Source organism: Diceros bicornis, chromosome 3, assembly GCF_020826845.1.
Source record: "Diceros bicornis minor isolate mBicDic1 chromosome 3, mDicBic1.mat.cur, whole genome shotgun sequence".
NCBI classification, from domain to species: Eukaryota; Metazoa; Chordata; class Mammalia; order Perissodactyla; family Rhinocerotidae; genus Diceros; species Diceros bicornis.
In genome coordinates, this window is record NC_080742.1 from 34,106,521 (window position 1) to 34,125,852 (window position 19,332).

Here is a 19,332-nt window from a genome sequence, read left to right on the forward strand (position 1 = left end):
CAGTTACCTTAGGTGCAGTTCATGTGTTGCTCTCATTGTGTTCGGGACTTAGCTCTGTCTTATACCGTGGATCCCTCTAGTTAGTGTTGGTTGTTGATATGTCTGCCTCCCCCAACCCTGCTCCCCTGGGATTGCAAGTTCCTGGAAAGTGGGGATCATGCCATTCATCTCTGTATTCCTAGCACTCAGCACAGACAGACAGTAGTGGACACCTAACTAGTGGCTGTTGACTAAGTGAGTTAGTAGTAGAGCTATTTCTTGGGTGATGTATTAGTTTGCTAGGGCTGCTGTAATGAAGTGCCACAAACTGGGTGGCTTAAAAGAACAGAAATTTATTCTGTCTCAGTTCTGCAGGCTAGGAAGTCTGAAATCAAGGTTTCAGTAGGGCCACGCTCTTTCCAAAACCTCAAAGAGAGAATCCATTCTTGCCTCTTCCTTCTGGTCGCCCAGGCGTTCCTTAGGTTGTGACAGCAAAACTCCAAGTTGTGCTTCAGTTGTCACATGGCCATCTTTCCTCTGTGTCTGTATCCAAATTTCCCTATTCTTATAAAGACACCAGTTAGGGGCCGGCCCCGTGGCTTAGCAGTTAAGTGTGCACCCTCCACTACTGGTGGCCCGGGTTCGGATCCTGGGCACACACCGATGCACCGCTTGCCCGGCCATGCTGAGGTGGCGTCCCACATACAGCAACTAGAAGGATGTGCAACTATGACATACAACTACCTGATGGGGCTTTGGGGAGAAAAAGGGGGAAAAAAAAGGAGGAGGATTGGCACTAGATGTTAGCTCAGGGCCGGTCTTCCTCAGCAAAATGAGTAGGATTGGCACGGATGTTAGCTCAGGGCTGATCTTTCTCACAAAAAAAAAAAAAAAAGACACCAGTCATATTGAATTGAAGGCCCACCCTACTCCAGTATAACCTCATCTTAACTAATTACATCTGCAACAACCCTGTTCCTAAATAAGGTCGCATTCTGAGATACCAGGAGTTAGGACTTCAACATAGCTTTTTGGGGGACACAATTCAACCCATAATAGATAGTAAGGATCTTATGGGAAATCACACAGAGGGCTTGGTCCATGCCTTCCATGCCATCTTTTTACAGAATTCTGATTTAGAATTAAGACCACAGGCAGCTTTAATAAATAGCAGCTGGAAATTGAACATTAGAGAAATGAAGTGAGAGGACCATTGCAGGAAACATATTAATCTTTCAAGTGGTATAAAAGCACCACTCAGGGCCGGCCCCACGGCTTAGCGGTTACAGTGCGTGCACACCGCTACTGGCGGCCTGGGTTTGGATCCCGGGCACGCATCGACACACCACTTGTCCAGCTATGCTGAGGCGGCGTCCCACATACAGCAACTAGAAGGATGTGCAGCTATGACATACAACTATCTACTGGGGCTTTGGGGAGAAAAAGGGGAAAAAAAGAAGGAGGATTGGCATGGATGTTAGCTCAGGGCTGATCTTCCTCACCAAAAAAAAAAAAAAAGAAAAGATATAAAAAAAAAGCACCGCTCACCTAGAGCTCTCTTTCTAACGTTTGTTAATGAATTAAAATTAATTAAACAGATGTCTTTATAATTGTCAATATAATGAAATACCATTTACTCTTGACACAGGTCTTATCCAGATATTAGAATCACAAATATTCACTCTTATTTCACGTTAACGAAAATTTGATAATTTACCTAACTGTTGGTAGCTTGCATCCTAATAACTTTATTAAATAACAAGAGAAAAGCAGGTTAATTAATTCTTGAGGACAGCGTGGTAATATATTGAACAGGATGTTGAGATGTTGAAAGCCTAAGATGTTAGCAGCGTGAGGGTCGGTGTCAATGGCAGATAACATCCTCTGAGCAGACATCAGCACCTTTCACATTCGGTCATTGGCAGCTTTGCCCTGGCTAGGAGCAATGGTGGGGACATCTTGCAGACTCTGCCACGGGGGTCCCAGAAATGGTAGGAAACAACACCTTGCTAAGCTGGGACAGCACAGGAAGAAAATGGCTGTGCCAGTGGGTACAAAGAGCCCTTGACATAACACACATGAGATGCCGTCTTCAAGTCCCAGAACCATTTGGGAGGAATTAGACGAGGCAGGCGTTCTAGAATTTTGGTAGAACACTGTGAGGCAGAGCCAGATAACTGTGCAGTGGTGACATTCACCATGACATTATTTTACCTCCAGACTTATCTGGCTTTAAGTTCCTGATTCTACAAAGAAAGCAAGTAACAAAGATCAACCAGGAGGTCTGAGGGAGCGAAAAAGTGAACAGTGCAAGGATAAGAGAGAAAAGTGATGCGAAGGGAAGAAGAAGATAGAATGAGAAAAGGGAAGAGAAGTCACCAGGGACATCCTCTATATTGTATAGCGTAGTTAATTTTCTTTTGTAGACCTCAGTCTCAAACACAAAACAAAAATTTGATGTAACCAAATGTCTGTGGTACCCAGAGGCATTTGTATTTGCTGCTGCTGCTCAGAGAATGCTGTCCCACGGTTTTGCTCTAGTCTATCACCTGGTCTCCAGCTTCATACCCTGGATTCAGGGCTTAATCATTTCTAAACTGGTTCATAACAAATGGCCTCCTCACTTATTATCCTGATTCTCACCCTCCTTCATTTCATGTTCCACTCTGGCTTCCAGAGTGATCTTTGTAAAATAAAAGTCAGATGTCACTCCCTTGCTTAAAACCATTCAAGGACTCCCCTGTGGCTTATAGCTGGTATGTGATTGTACTCTTGTGACCACCAGTCCTTCATAGATCAAAGTGTAATGCTTTGACCAATGAGTAAAATCTGGTTTTGCTCCAATTGAGACTATGTGATGATCAGAGAGAAGGTGACAGAGCCGAGACAATCATGTAATCCAGTGTAGACAGGGGTAGAGCTTGCTGTGACGCTGACATCAAGCCAGGACAAAAGAAAGATCACATGTTTTGTGGAACTGCAGGACCCTTGTCTTGGGAGTGAGAACAGCAAACAGTTCCACCCAAAGAGCCACCCACGTGCAGATGGATAACTCTGATAACTATATTATGGTTTTCTGTCCAAATCTGTGCAAATTGGGATTATTCTAATAATAGAAGAAGATTCTAAAATTCTTCTTATAAGAAAAGATTCTTCTCTCATAATCTTCTATAATCTTATAATGTTTGAAAAAGGGAAATATTTACTTCTCTTGAACATGAGACTTATGGTTTTTCCCTCCTAATATTTCTAAAATACATAAAATAGATTAACATCCTAGACCCCGAGACAAGAATTTATTTGGGAGGTGATCGGAAGAAGCGTGGTAAGAGGTGAAGTGAGATGGGGAAGGAAAGACAGCTGCTAAGGGGTGCATTGATGAGGGGTTACAGCTATGGGCAACTGCTGGGGGCTTCTGAAGAAAGTATAGAAAAAATCTGAGAATTGTCTCTCTGAGGGTGGAGAAAACAGGAGTATTTTCTCACTAACACCCTTCTTTCATTGCTTGAGGGGCGCCTCTGGGCACTCCGCGGCACATTTTGGCCTGTCCCTTGCGCAGGCTGAAGAATATACTTTTGCAACCAGAAAAAGCCCTCAGTTAGAGAGACAAAAACAGACGCTGGTGTATGAGGGAACTGTCTGAGATGACTTCCTGAATGGCCTGAGGGGATAGGGGCCAACCAGTTGGCTATATATAGGCTCAAGACTCATCACTTTAAAACGTAAATTAATTTATAATTAGGGTTTTGAATAATTATAGTACTTCATATTATTATTATTAGAATATAAATATTCATTTATATACATATTTACACATACAATATTGTCTATCATCATATATTTTTTACACCCGATATGCTGCCATGTTGGTTTTCCTTCGGACGTCTATTGTAGAATCAAAAGTTATCAAAAATCATTGGCTTGAAGACTAGCAACCAAACCCCTAGCATGACGTTCAAGTCCGTCGTGATCTTTCCCCAGCTTTGTCTTCCCCCTCTGTGTCCTGTCCCTTGTGTGCTTTATGACCCAACATGACAAAATCCTTATAGTGTTGTTTCATGCTCCCAGGCCTTTTAACATGCTGCTGCTTCTTCCTACGCTGTTTTTTATTTACTTCACCCGTTAAAGCCCAATTCAGTCATCGTATCTTCTGTGCAGTCTTCTCTGGCTGTCTACCTCCCAACAGTTATTCCTTACTCCATCTTGAATGTACGTTTTTGTTGCATGTATCTCATTGTTCTGTAACTATTGATTTATATACGTCTCCCCCACCAGACTGCATGATTGTCCATGATTTACATAAATTTATATCCCCATCAACTACCATTAACTTGACACATGATAGATACTTGATGAATATTTTTTAACTAAATTGAACTGTAGTTTCTGGATCTTTGTAGTAAGCTACAGTGCCTCAGAGTAGGTAGGGAAATTCATTCAAGCTTACAAGCCAAAGCCAAAAGGAATAACAAAGGCAAGCAAATATTTTTTTTTTCCATTGTGGTAAAGAGTTTGGATTTTATTCTAAAAGCAAAGAAAAGCCATTGGAGGGATTTAAGCAGAGGAGTCACATGATCCAATTGGCATGTTAAATATATCACTCTCATCTGCTTTCATTTTGATACTAAAGACAGCGTTGTTCACGGGTATTAAGCCATTTATACCACACGTATTATGCGAAAACAAGTCCACATCATTGAAATCTTCAAGAATGATTAGAAAGAGAAATTTAAATGTAGCAAATTAGACAAAGGAATTACCCTGCCACCTTCATATTCTCCCTTATGTGAATTTTCTATTGGGAACTCATAACCTTCCCAGAATAATATTTCAGCTAAAACATAGAGGTACGTCTTTTAAGTCTTTGGCACAAAACCTAATGGCGATTCACAGGGTAAAGAGTATACAATGTTCTAATAATAAACTTGTTGGAGTTTAAAAAATGGGCAGCATTCTTTTTATTGCATGTCATCATCAGGGCCTCTGGCAGGCCCCACCAGATGTGGAGCTACACAGCGGGATGACGGCCTGATCCAATCTTCCCATCCTCAGGAAGATGAACCTCCATAGTGTTCCCGACAGAACACTAAGCCAGATAGAACCTCTTGATTCTCCACATCTAAAGTCGATTGTCTTTCATTCCCCACTCTGTGATCATCTCTGAGTGGACACCTTTCTTGACCTCTTCTTCACTAGTGTTTACCTGGGCTTCGACATTTCTACCACAGCAATGCCTGGAACACACAGCATTGACTGGGATTTCAGAATGAAAACCATCCTTCAAGGCAAACTGAATATAAGTAGTTTAACTATATTTTAGTATATTATTCATGGAGAAATGTTTACCTGATTTCAGGTGCTCTGTTTGGTGGCATTCTGAAAGCAGCAGCGTGGAGAGGATAAGGAGTCAGTCAGATCTGCTGTGTGATATTGGCCATATTTAACTTCTCTGACACCAGTTTTGTCATATACCATGAGGATAATAATACTTGCCATACAGGGCTGTTAGGATGGTTCAAGATGGTGTATATACAGCACTTGGCACATAACAGATGCTAAACTAATGATTGCTTTTATTGCTATACTTGCCAATTCTGCCTCTCCATGGTGTTAATAGTATCTTTCTAATCATGAATGAATAAGTTAGAGCTGCAATCTCTTTTTTCTCTCTGGCATATTTTTTCTATCATCCACTTGGGTATATCTTCCCTTTTCCTACAAAATAAGTCCTAAAGGGGATGTCAGAACTCAATTTTCAAGCTTCCTTTGCAGCTAAGGTATATTTGATTGGGAAGCTATAAATGGGGCTTCCATTTTTTGCTGGTATAGGTGACAGGAGCAGCAGTGGTGATGATTTTCTAGGGTTTGCAAGGTTGAGTTTCTGAGGCAGAAGCAGCCCGAGTGATAGAGCTACCAGTGGTTGCAGTGAAGTCAAGTTCCTGGTGTTAGTGAAATTGGATGGTCTGATTTGAGGCTTTGTTCCCATGCCTTAAGAATCCTTCACCTAATATCCTATATTAAAGCCCTCCTTTCTGCCTTATCTAGCCAGAGCAGATTCTTGTGGATTCTGTTTTTTTTCTGTCTGCTTTATTTTGTTTTCAAGTAAACTTTTTATTTGGAATAATTTTATATTTACAGAGAAGTTGCAAAGCAATTTGTCAAGTTAGGGAACATTCCACAAAATCACCCTTACTTCTTACACCAGTTGCAAGTTTGAAGGTCCCCAAGACCACCTTCAGTTTTGATGATTCACTAGAAGGACCCATAGAACTCACTGAAATCTGTTATATACTCAGCTACAGTTTATTACAGGAAAAGAATACAAACTAAAATCAGCCAAGGGAATTGACGCATGGAGCATAATCCTGGAAAGTTCAAAACATAGAGCTTCCAGTTGCCTCTCCTGGAGTTTTGGATGGCGTTAACTTTCCTGGCAACAATGTGTGACAACACACACAGAGTATCGCCAACCAGGGAAGCTCACCCGAGCCTTGGTGTCCAGAGGTTTCATTGGTCACGTAGACCTGGTTGGCTGTCCACATGGCTGACCTCAGTCTCCAGCTCCTCAGGAGCTGTGTGACCTAAAACTCCCACCCTAAATCACATTGTTAGACTATCTTTGTGGCCTGCAGCCCCAGGTAAATAAAGACACTTTTATTAGGCAGGACATTCTCCAGACCTCTTTGGGCAAGGTTAAATTCCTTACAACATACAAATCTAAGTAAAAGTTTAAATGTGCCTCATAGCGGTACTGACATGAAGCTACTCTTCAGTTGTCGTAGCTACCACTTAAGTATCTTATATATTCTAGGTCATTTACAAGCATTATTTCCAATTGTTGCACCAGTATTTTAAAGTGGCTATGATATTTTATAGATGAAATAACTGGGGATATTTTATAGAAAAGAAGTATAAACGTGCAAAAAGTCACCAAGATAATAAGTCATAGAGTCATCTTTCAGAACCAGCCCTGACATCAAAGCCTATCCTCTTTCCATTTCATCACATGGACTCCTACAAGCGGCTGATCTTACTATGTGATGGAAGCATTTACCCTGGACACTGCAAACTATAGACAAAACTGATGACTATTGCCCCCTCCAATAAATTCTGATTAGTTGTGCACACTTTTTTGGATCAGTCTGCAAATTTGTATTGTCAACAAGCACATGAACATTTTTTTAGAAGTAGATGACATGTTAATACAAATAGCATTAGTATATTGCAAAGTTCCTACCCCTGTAAGTTTTGCTATAACTTTTCTTATGCTTATTTGAATCTTGTTCTTTTCTCCCTTCACAAACTTCAGTTAAGTGCTCACTATTAGTATTTAAAATATTTCATGTTCCTCTCTTGTCAATAATTAAATTTGATTTTCTACCTCCTTAGGGAAGGCTGTCAACTTTCCAATGTGCTTGTTTGGGATTTGTATAAGTTGAGAGTTCATTTTTAATTCTCATTTTGTTTTAGGGAAAACAAAAGATTGGCTCCCCCAGTACCTCCCTCTGCCTCAGGAATCAGAAGCTTAATCTAAGCCCTTCACTCAAAGGTGTAGCAGATGATTGCTGCCAAGAAAGCAGAACTCCAGGAGTGGTGTTCTCGGTGTTAGGTGGGTTAATTAGTAAGTGCTAAGCATTGGGCACTGCAGGGTGCTGGTAATGTAGATGAAACTAATACCAGGTCAGACAACAACAACTCTACATTCTCAACAATTAAAATAGATTTAAATAAACCTAAGGCAGAAAGGCTGACAGAGAAAATTTACATGTGCACATTTCCAAGGAGATAGCAATTAAATTAACTCCTACCTGCTGCATTTTGAGATGAGAAAACAGGAGCATGTTGATGTTAGGTAGCAATATTAATAACAGAAGCAACAACAGCTAATACTTATTAAGAGGTTCCTGGGTGGCAGGTGCTGTATTAAACACATTATATCATTTACTCCTCACAAAAACTCTGAGATAGGAATGATTATAGCCTTTCTCTGTAAATTGAGGATTGGAGTTTATAGAGGTTAAATAACTTGCCCAAAATTATACAATTGCTAAATGATGGAAACTGGATTTGAGTTAAGGAAGTCTATGTCCAAACTCATGCCTTTAGCTACTAGATCCTATTTCCGATCAGGAACCCATAGCCAATAATGGAACCATATGAAGAACCTGTCTTTCTACTGTTACAACCTGATAGAAACCAATATACCTTTATGTCTCATTGTTAATTGCCTAAATATTGCCCTAGGAACCTTATGTTGTCAGGAAACAGAAAAAGAGTTAGGACAACTGGTAATTTCCAGAGAAGCCTTCTTATGAGGGACCAATGGAGAGAAAGTATATTTTCCTGGCTCTTCAGCTGTATCTTCCCTTGTCCACCATTTGTCTTCTGCCAATCTTGTGCCTCCAAGAGTACTAAAGTACAACAGATCTTGAACTTTCCTAAGCAAATAAATGCCCTCAGACTGATCTTCCTCCTCTTCCTACCCCTTCCTCTCTGCCTTTCACAACCTCAGCTTGATTCTTGTTCAGGTTCAGCAGGTATAGCAGAGAATTGGGAGTGAAAAGTGAGTTTGACAAGAGAGCAATTTACCAATAAAGATATCTTCCTATACAACCCTATGCCCAACCTCCTGAAGTATAGATGAGAGCAAAATATATCCCCAGGCCAAAAATCTGATAGTCTTACTGTAAAGAAATTGAATGGATCATCTGGGAAGATGAAAAGTCTTATAGTTTGTCTGTTGATATGCCATAGAACAGCCTTCTTCACTATGGTATTCGGGGGCCTCAAACTTAACAATGGGGACCCCACACAAAAGCAGTTATATTAATATCAGAAAAAGTGAGACATTGTGGCACCACAACAAGTACAGTTTATGAAAATGATTTAACAATGATGAATCGTATTCACCAAATGACAAAGCAATGAAGTGTATAAAGCAACCACTATTGGATATGCAAGGATACGTTGATGAAAGCACAATAATAGTGAGAGATTTTAAAGTATTTTTTTCAGAATAAGACAGATCTACTAGACAACAATAAATTTTGCATTTGACCGCAAAGAAAACCTTAACAATTTTTTTCATACAATTGAGATTTCTGCAGGTTATATACTCTGATCTTTATCTGATGAAATTAGAAATTAAGAAAGGGTGAACAACAAAAACTTAAGTGTGTAAAATTAAAGAAAAATCCTCTAAACAATCCTTGAATCAAAGAGGACATTGAAACTGAAATTACAAAATATTTATAAAGGGGGAAAAAAGAACACCTCATACCCAAACCAATGGGGCTCGACTAATGCAGTTCAGAGAAAAATTTGTAGCTTTAAATGCCTTTAGTATTAAAGGCAAATTACCAAAATATCAAAATAAGGGAATTTTGTATCCATGTTAATAAAATAAAAAATAACAATAAAATAATTCTAAGAATGTCAAAAGATGGTAACTAGAAATAAAAGCTGAAGTTCAAAAAATAGAACAAAAAGTAGAATGGAAAATAAACATAAAAACTGTTTTTTAAAAAAATAAAAGATATTTTCAAGAGCCTGATAGGGAAAAAAATTACACAGAAAGACAAAATTATACAAAGTTATGAATATGAAAATAAGGAAATAAGCACAGAAATGAATCAGATTAAAATAATTATAACATTGTACTACCTGAAACTCTCTGGCAACAAATTTGAAAACGTAGATGAAAAGGATGATTTACTAAAAAGTATAAATTAGTATAACCAGTATAAATATACTACTAGTAAATTAGTATAAATTATAAAAAGTATAAATTAGTATAACTATTCTGAGAATAAGTTAAAAATTTAAATGGATCGATCATAATAAAAGAAATTGAAGAGAGCAAAGATTTTTTTCATTGTGAAAGGTACCAGAACCACCAATTTCACGAACAGCCAATTCCAACATAATTTAAACCATTCCAGACAAAGCATGAAAATCTCCTCAATTTATTTCATGAGGTCTGCATTTAAGTTTAATAGCAAAAGCTGATGAAAATAGTTCAGAAGAGCAATGAAATTGTAGACCAATCTTATTCCTACGTATAAAAATTCTACATAAAAATATTAGCAAGTTAAATCTAGTACTATAACAAAATGATAATCAATACTACCAAGTAGGATTTTATTCTAGCAATGCAACTATGGTCTAAAATCAGAACATCTGTCAACATGAATAAAGAAGAAAATTATACGATTATATCAGCAGACGCCAAACACATCATTTAATAAGACTCAAGATTCTCACAAAAATAAGAAAACATTATCACCATTATAATTATCATTTCACTAGAGGTTATAGAGAATACAATAAGATGAGAAGATGAAATTACTGGTATAACTTTTGAAAAAGAAGAGCTAAATGATCTCTTTTGCTAATCATAAAATTATATCTCTGTGAAATTCTAGAAATTCTACCAAAGAACTATAAAAATCAGAGTATGTTTACTAAGGTGACTGAATATAAGGTGAATGTATAAAAATCCATAACTCTTCTCTATGGTAACATCAGCCGGAGCTAGAAATGGAAAATATTTCATTATTAATAGCAGCTATTTCATCAAATGCTTTCTCTGCATCTGTTGAGATATCATATGATTTTTATCCTTCATTCTGTTAATGTGGTGTATAATGTTTATTGATTGCATATGTTGAACCATTTTTGCATCCCAGGGATAAATCCCACTTGATCATTTTGTACAACACTTTTTTCTTCTTTTTTAAGATATTTATTTATTTTTTTATTGCAGTAACATTGGTTTATAACAGTGTATACATTTCAGGTATACATCATTATACTTCTATTTCTGCATAGATTACATCATGTTCACCACCTAAATACTAATTACAACCCATCACCACACACATGTGCCTAATCATCCCTTCTGCCCTCCCCCCTCTCCCCTTCCCCTCTGGTAACCACCAATCCAATCTCTGTCTCTATGTGTTTTGTTTGTTGTTGTTTTCATCTTCTTCTTATGAGTGAGATCATATGGTATTTGACCTTCTCTCTCTGACTTATTTCGCTTAGCATAATACCCTCAATGTTCATCTATGTTGTCAAAAATGGCTGGATTTCATAGTTTCTTATGGCTGAGTGGTATTCCCTTGTGTTTATGTACAGTATCTTTAACGTGCTGTTGAATTCAGTTTGCTAGTATTTTGTTGAGGATTTTTGCATCTATGTTCATGAAAGAACATACCAAATTACAGGGATATTATCCTGTAATTTTCTTGAAGTGTCCTTATCTAGCTTTGGTATGAGAGTAATGTTGGCCTTCTACAGTGAGTTTAAAATTGTTCCCTTCTCTTCAATGCTTTCAAAGAGTTTAAGAGGAATTGGTATTAATTCTTCTTTAAAGGTTTAAGAGAATTCACCCATGAAGCCATCTGGCCCTGGACTTTTCTTTGTTGGGAGGTTTTTGATTACTGATTCAATCTCCTTACCCGTTATTGGTCAGTTCGGATTTTCTATTTCTTCATGATTTAGTGTTAGTAGGTTGTATGTTTCCAGGAATTTATCCATTTCTTCTAGATTGTCCAATTTGTTGACATGTAATTGTTCATAGTAGTCTCTTATGACCCTTCATATTTCTGTGGTATTGTCTTTGTATTCTGTGGTGGTAATGTCTTTTCTTTCATTTCTGATTTTGTTTCAGTATTCTTTTTTTCTTGGTTAGTGTAGCTAAAGTTTTGTCAATTTTGTTTTTTTCAAGAAACCAACTCTTAGTGTCACTGATGTTTTCTATTGTCTTTCTAGTTTTTATTTCATTTATTGCTGCATTTCTTCCTTTAGCTAACCTTGGGCTTAGTTTGTTCTTCTTTTTCCAGGTCCTTGAGGTGTAAAGTTAGGTTGTTTATTTGAGATCCTGCTTTTTTCTTAATATAGAGATTTATTGCTATAAACTTCCCTCTTAGACCTGCTTTTGCTGCATCTCTTAAGTTTTGGGTATGTTGTGTTTCTATTTTTGTTTGTCTCAAGATATTTTTTGATTTTCCTTTTACTTTATTCTTTGACCCACTAGTTGTTCAGGAATGTGTTGTTTAATTTCCACATATTTATGAATTTTTACTTGTTATTGATTTCCAGTTTTATATCATTGTGGTCAGAAAAGATACTTGGTATGATTTCCATCTTCTTAAATTTGTTAAGACTTATTTTGTGGCAGAGCATATGATCTATACTGGAGAATGTTCTTCGTACACTTGTGAAGAAAATGTATTCTGCTGCTATTGGATGGAATGTTCTATATATGTCTGTTAGGTTCACTTGGTCTCTACTGTTATTCAAGTCTGCTGTTTCCTTATTGATTTCCTGATTGGATGATCTATCCATTGCTGAAAGTCGGGTGCTGAAGTCCCCTGCTATTACTGTATTGTCTATTTCTCCTTTTAGTTCTGTTAATATTTGCTTTATATACTTAGGTGTACCAATGTTGGGTGCATATATATTCGCAACTATTATATCTTCTTGATGAATTGACCTCTTTATTATTGTGTGGTAAGTTTCTTTGTCTTTTGTGACTAATTTTGACTGAAAGTCTATTTTGTCTAAGTATAGCTACCCCTGCTCTCTTTTGGTTACCATTTGCATGGAATATCTTTTACCCACTTTTATTCCACTTTCTGCTTATGTGTGTCATTAAACAAGTTGGGTCTTGTTTTTTAATATATTCAGCTACCGTGTCTTCTGATTGGAGAATTTAACACATTAAAAGTAATTACTGATAGACAAGGATTTACTATTGCCGTTTTGTTAAATATTTTCTGACTGTTTTCTAGTTCTTTTGTTCCTTTCTTTCTCCCTTGCTGTCTTCCTTTGTGATTTGTTGATATTTTGTAGCAGTATGCTTTGAATCCTTACTCTTTATCTTTCGTATATCTACTAGAGGTTTTTTCTTTGTGGTTACCCTGAGTCTCACGTATAACTTCTAATATATATAACAGTCTATTTTAAGCTGATAACGACTTAATTTTGCTTACAAAAACTTTACACTTTTAGTCCCCTACTCCAACATTTAATGCTATTGATGTCATACCTTACATCTTTTACTATTGTGTATACACTAACAAATTATTGTAGCTATCGTTGTTTTTAACAGTTTTAACTTTAGTACTAGACTTAAAAATGAATATGCATCACCATTACAGTATTAGAGTACTCTGAATTTGACTACATATTTATTTTTACCACTGAGTTTTATAGTTTCATATGTTTTTATGTTGTTACTTAGTGTCCTTTCATTTCAATTTGAAGAACATCCTTTAGTATTTCTTATAAGACAGATCTAGTGGTGATGAACTCCCTCAACTTTTGTTTGCCTGGGAATGTCTTTATCTCTCCTTCATTTCTGAAGGACAGATTCACTGGGTATAGTATTCTTGGTTAGTGGGTTCCCCCCACCCCCAGCAATTTGCACATATCATCCCACTCCCTCCTGGTCTGCAAAGTTTCTGCTGAGAAGTCTGCTGATAGCCTTAAGGGGGTTCCCTGGTATCCAATGAGTCATTTTTCTCTCTCTGCTTTCAAAATTCTTTGACTTTTGACAATTTGATTATAATGTGTCTTAGGGTAATTTTCTTTGGGTTTATCTCACTTGGAGATGTTTGAGCTTCATGAATATGGATGTCTGTATCCTTCCCATGATTTGTGAAGTTTTCAGCTGTTGTTTCTTTAAATAAGTTTTCTGCCCCTTTCTCTCTCTTTTCTCCTGTTGGGACTCCCATAATGTGTATATTAGTTCTTTTGATATTCCCATAGTTTCCATATGCTTTCTTCACTCCACTGCATTTTTTTTTTTCTTTTTGTTCCTCTAGCTGGCTAATTTTAAATAACCGGTTTTTGAGTTTACTGATTTTTTCTTCTGCATGATATAGTCTGCCATTGAAGCTCTTTATTGAATTTTTCAGTTCTATCATTGTATTCTGCAGCTCTAGGATTTCTGTTTTGTTCTTTTTTTATAGGTTCTATTTCTTATTGAACTTCTCATTGTGCTCATGCATTGTTTTCCTGATTTTGTTTAGTTTTCTATCTGTGTTCTCTTGCATCTCATTGAGCTTCTTTAAGATGATTATTTTGAAGTCTTTGTCAGCCAATTCATAGATCTCCATTTCTTTGGGGTCAAGTTCTGGAGTTTATTAGTTTCCTTTGGTGACATCATGTTTGCCTGATTTTTCATGATCCATGTAGACTTGCATTGGTGTCTATGCATTTGAAGGAACAAACATCTCTTCTAAGACTTTTCAGACTGGTTTTGGCAGGTAAAAAATCTTCTCCTGATGAGTCACCAGGCTGATGGGATTGCCTCTGGGATCACAGTCAAATGAGGTTGGAATCAGGTCACTTGACTGCTGCTTGGTCCATCCCCAGTTGGTAGGCCTATTACCAGGTGGTGCTCAGGTGGGCATTGGTCTTCCTGGTCCCTAGGCAGATGGGACTGCCTCTGGGACCTTGGTCAGTAGGGCTGGTACTGGGACAATGAAGCATCCACACTTGGGTTTGCAGATGGCAGACCTGTTACGAGGTGCATGGACAGGTGTGGTTCCTTCTGGGCCCCTGGGTCACTGGGTGGGTCCCTGTGTGAGCAAGAATGGCCTTAGACCACAGCTGAGGGGCTGGAACTGAGTCACAGGTTTGCTTCAGGGTCCACAGCCAGGACCAAGGTTGACAGGCCTGTCACCCAAGGCAAGGGCAGGCACAGATCCCCCCAGGGACCTTAGAAGATGCTGGTGGCAGGCGCAAGGCCAAATGGGGCTATAGCCAAGTTCATAAGGGGACAGGGCTGCTTCTGGTTCTGTAGCCAATTAGTGAGCCTGCCACTTGGGTGCAGGCCTGCCTTCTGAAATGGCCCTCTTCTGTCTCGGGCTCGACTGGGGTTTTGCAAACTCCTACCTGGATGTCAAAGCTCCCACATGAGCACTTTTGTCTGTGGATGGCTGCCAAGTTATTGCTGAGGGGGAATACAGGTGGGCAACCTCCTATTCTGCCTTTATGCTGATGTCACCCCCACTGAAGTAATTGTTGGTGTCCTAAGGTGGTGAGATTTAAGGTTATTTTTTTCTTTGAATATGTTTTTTTTAAACTCTTTTTTTAAACCATAAACATGGATTATTTGTATTCTCAGAGGGGACAAAAATCAATTTTCATCATAAAAATTACACAATAACAACATCATTAATTAGAAGGAGAATTGAAAATAATAATATAACTATCAAAAGTTGGGAGGGACATTGAGAGGTTTTGGGCATAATATGTGACCCAAATTCTCATCTTTAATATTTGGAGTCAATAGACAATGCCCAAAAATGTAAAACCAAAAGAATATGGGTTAAGTATACAATTTATTGCTGTGGGAGTAACCATCAGAAGAAGTAAAAACAAAAATAAGTAAAAGAAGTTATCTCTGGTGTATAGAACTGAGGTTGTGATGGGTAGGACGAGGAGGGGTTTATTTTCTTGTACTCTAAGTTATTCTGTAACTATTACATTTTTTTTAACTAGTAGACAACATTTGTGTCACCAATTACTTGCCAGATAACCTGGAGCAAACTACTTAACTTTCAAAGTTCCATCCCCTTCACCTAAAAATGAGATAATAGCAGTAGCCCTCTCATAGCGTTGATGTGAGAATGTCATGTGAATTGCTGACTACAGTGCTTATGAGATAATAAATACTTAATACATTGGGGCCACTATTTTTATGATGATACTTTAGAAGTTTTAAGTTCTATTCCCTTTTTTAGGGCCCAGTCCTCTCTCATTGTCCTCAGCTCTACTTTCAGGGAGGTAAGAGCTCTGCTGCAGGGCTCTGTATTTTGTCTTCACCACCAAAGGCAGAGAACTATAAATAACTGAAAAGGTGAATCATGAACCTGTGGGTTTCTGGCAGGCAAGTGTTAATTCTCAAATCGTACTCTCTGGAGACCTATTCTGCCTCCTTCTGGCAATGTGAGGGTTCTTCTCTCAGCTTTTGTAAGGAATGCTCAAGACATCTGGTACATGTGATATATATGGTCAAAAGAAGTGAAGATTGACTTGGAAAACTGTGTATATATTATGTGAAAAAGAAATTTGTAGAACAGTGTGTATAGTTTAAATTCATTTTTTATTAAAAATAGAAATATAAAAACCCATGTGTATATATACACACAAATACATATGTTTTTACATAAACAGAGAAAGGAATTGTCATTTTAACATAGGGAAAGGAATTGAAGTCAAGAGTATACTTAATTTTATGTCATATACCTTCATACAGCCAAATTATTACGAAGACTGGATAATATTTTTATTATTAGAAAGAAAACACAATAGCCACAGCATTCTTCTGAAAGGAAAAATATAAATAGTTGGATGGCTTTGATATTGGAGGAAGAAGTGTGGATCAGCAGCTAGTAGGCAGGAAACTCAGAAGTTTATTTCCTATGAAATATAGTTTTGATACCAATTAAGCGCTAATGAAATCAATCTGAGAAAAAGAATTATTATTCACTTCAAGGCTAAGTTCATTTTCAAGACTAAGCCCCTTGCTTCTGTATTTATACTTGGTAGTTCACCTATTTGTTAAATTCACAGAGCAAGGCAAAGGTATTTCCTTCTGGAACCATTAGCATGCATGTTGTCAATGAAAAGTCAGTTGAAACATTCATCATCATCTGAAATGCTACTGTGGGGACCTCATAAGAACTTCATTCCTGTCTGAATTTATGGAAAACTTTTTCCAGACTTCAAATGGCTTTAAAGCTGTATTTCCACACAGAGACCCATAGCTTCTGAGTAGCTTCAGGGCAGTGTTGAGATGATGTTCAAATAAAGGGCAAGGGGAGAAAAGGCAATAAAGCATCAAGAGAAATGTAGTGAGCTAAAGTACAGAGGCTGAGACTATGGAAGCATCTCTGCAAGTAAAGGGGTCCTGACAGGGAGTCATGAGGGAGGGCATGTCAAATCTAAGAGGGCCACGAGACAGAGAATCTGAGTCACTGTTTCCAGGCTGCACTCTTTTTCTCATGAATAACCCAGGGCCTACTCCTTCTGCCAACAAGGATGCCAGATGGGAATGCCTCACTGTAAATCTAGTGCCTTTTGGAAGGTGAATGGGACTGGAAAAGAAAGATAACCAGAGGAGAGAAGCCCATGGAAAAGAATAATTGAGGAAGACACCACCTTATAAATATGGGGATTGATAAACTATTTAAAGACTCCTGGATGTAATCTAGGATTAGCAATTGCTACATCATGTTGGCATCCCCTTGGGAGGGTCTTTTTATTATAATAACTAGTTAGGGGAAAAAAGTCTGAGTAACGTAATAGATGAGGATGAGGGCTACTTCCTCGAGAAAGAAGGGACACCATTTGTGTCATCAAAATATACTTTAAAACAATAAGACCCCATTTACCAGAAGTGCTGTAGTCCTTGCATCGCAGCTGAAAGCCTTCTTCTGGAAGGCTACTATTTTACTTTAAAAGGTAGTGGTGCTATCTCCTGAAAGAGTTCCCAAAATACTCAAACTCTTTCGTGAAGTTTGAATATTTTTGAGATCCTTTCATGAAAATTTTACTTAAATAACAAAGTAGACTACTGCAAGAAGGCAAGGATTCTTGTGGAAGTTTTCATTTCTGGTCAGTGATTTTCTTGGCTTAAGGGTTTTTTTTGTTTGTTTGTTTTTTGTTTTGCTGAGGAAGATTAGCCCTGAGCTAACATCCATTGCCAATCTTCCTCTTTTTTTTTTCGCTTGAGGAAGATTAGCCCTGAGCTAACATCTCTGCCACTCTTCCTCTACTTTGTGTGTGGGTCGCCACCACAGCATGGCTGATGAGTGGTGTAGGAACAAGCCCAGGACCCAAACCCGTGAACCTGGGCCACCAAAGCGGAGCATGCAGACTTAACCACCAGGTCATGGGGCTGGCCCCAAGTTTTGTGTTTTTTTAATTAAACTTTTTTCTCTTTTTTTTTTTTTTGGTGAGGAAGATTAGCCCTGAGCTAACATCTATGCCAATCTTGCTCTACTTTGTATGTGGGTCACTGCCACAGCATGGCTTTATGAGTGATGTAGGTCCACGCCCAGGATCCGAATCCACAAACTATGTATTGAAAAGGCTATCCCTCTTTCATTGAATTGCTTTTGTTTTTGAGTGTATCTCTTCATATAGCTTTTTTAGTGGTTGCTTTACGTATTATACGCCTACTGGTGTCAGTAGACAAATAATATAGACACAGTCTACTGGTGTCATCGTTTCACCAATTAAAGTGAAATATAAAAAACTTACCTCCTTTTAAGTTCTTTTCCCCTCCCCCGTTTTAATGTAATTGTCCTAAATATTTCCTTTACATACATTTAGAACCACATCTGATAGTATTATACTTGTTGCTTTCACCATCAAACATATTTAGAAACCTCAAGAGGAGAAGGAAACCTATTTTATTGATACATGTTACCATGTTCTTTCTTCCTTCCTGAAGTTATAAGATTCCTCTGGCTTTCTTTTTAGAGAATTTCCTTTAGCTATTCCCCACTCGGCCTTTGCAGGTATGGATGGAGGTGGGACCACAGTTTTTTCTGTGGAGTTTAACTGAAATAGAGTGGTTATTGTATAAAAGTTTTCTGTCTTGATGGCTGTTCCTTTGTTGGTTCTTTGGCTAGAGAGAGCAGACTTTTGTTGGGGATTTTCTGTCTGTGCCCATTGGCATTTCTGGGCTGCTGGCTTCTTCAGCTCCAGGTCTAGGATATAAGAGGCAAAAAGAAAACCCAAGGAACTCATCACCATGTCATTTCTTGGGTCCCATATTCTCTAGTGGTCTACTCTCTTTTCTCTACCTTTCAGAGTCTTCTTAGGTTTGTTTTATACATAGTTTCCGGGGTTTTTAGTTGTATTGATGGGGAGGAATAGGGACAAGTACATCACCTTCACTTTCCTGGAAGTGAAAAAGCCTTGAGTTTTGAAGTCAGTCATTGAATCTCAGCCACCGAAGAAAAATAATTCAGTCACTCGTTGGTCAGAGAGATACATGATCTGAGTAAGGACTCAAGACAGCACTAAAAATCCTTTCATTGATTTCACCTACTAGGTTTGCTTGCCTTAGTCTAGAACCCTCAAACCAATCCAGAGTTGCTTTTTCTATTTTCAAATCTAAATCTTGCTTTCCAGAAACCTTCAAATTTTTTCTCCAAACTAAAAGCTCCTCGAGGACAAGGACTACTTTTCTAGTTCCTTGGTTATTCCAAGCTTTTCTCTATCTACAACTAGATTGAAAGAGATCCAAGGACAGGAAGACCAGGTAGGAGTTTAATAATGATAATAGTGTGATTGCAACTAAATACCAAGTCCTAGGTAGATGAT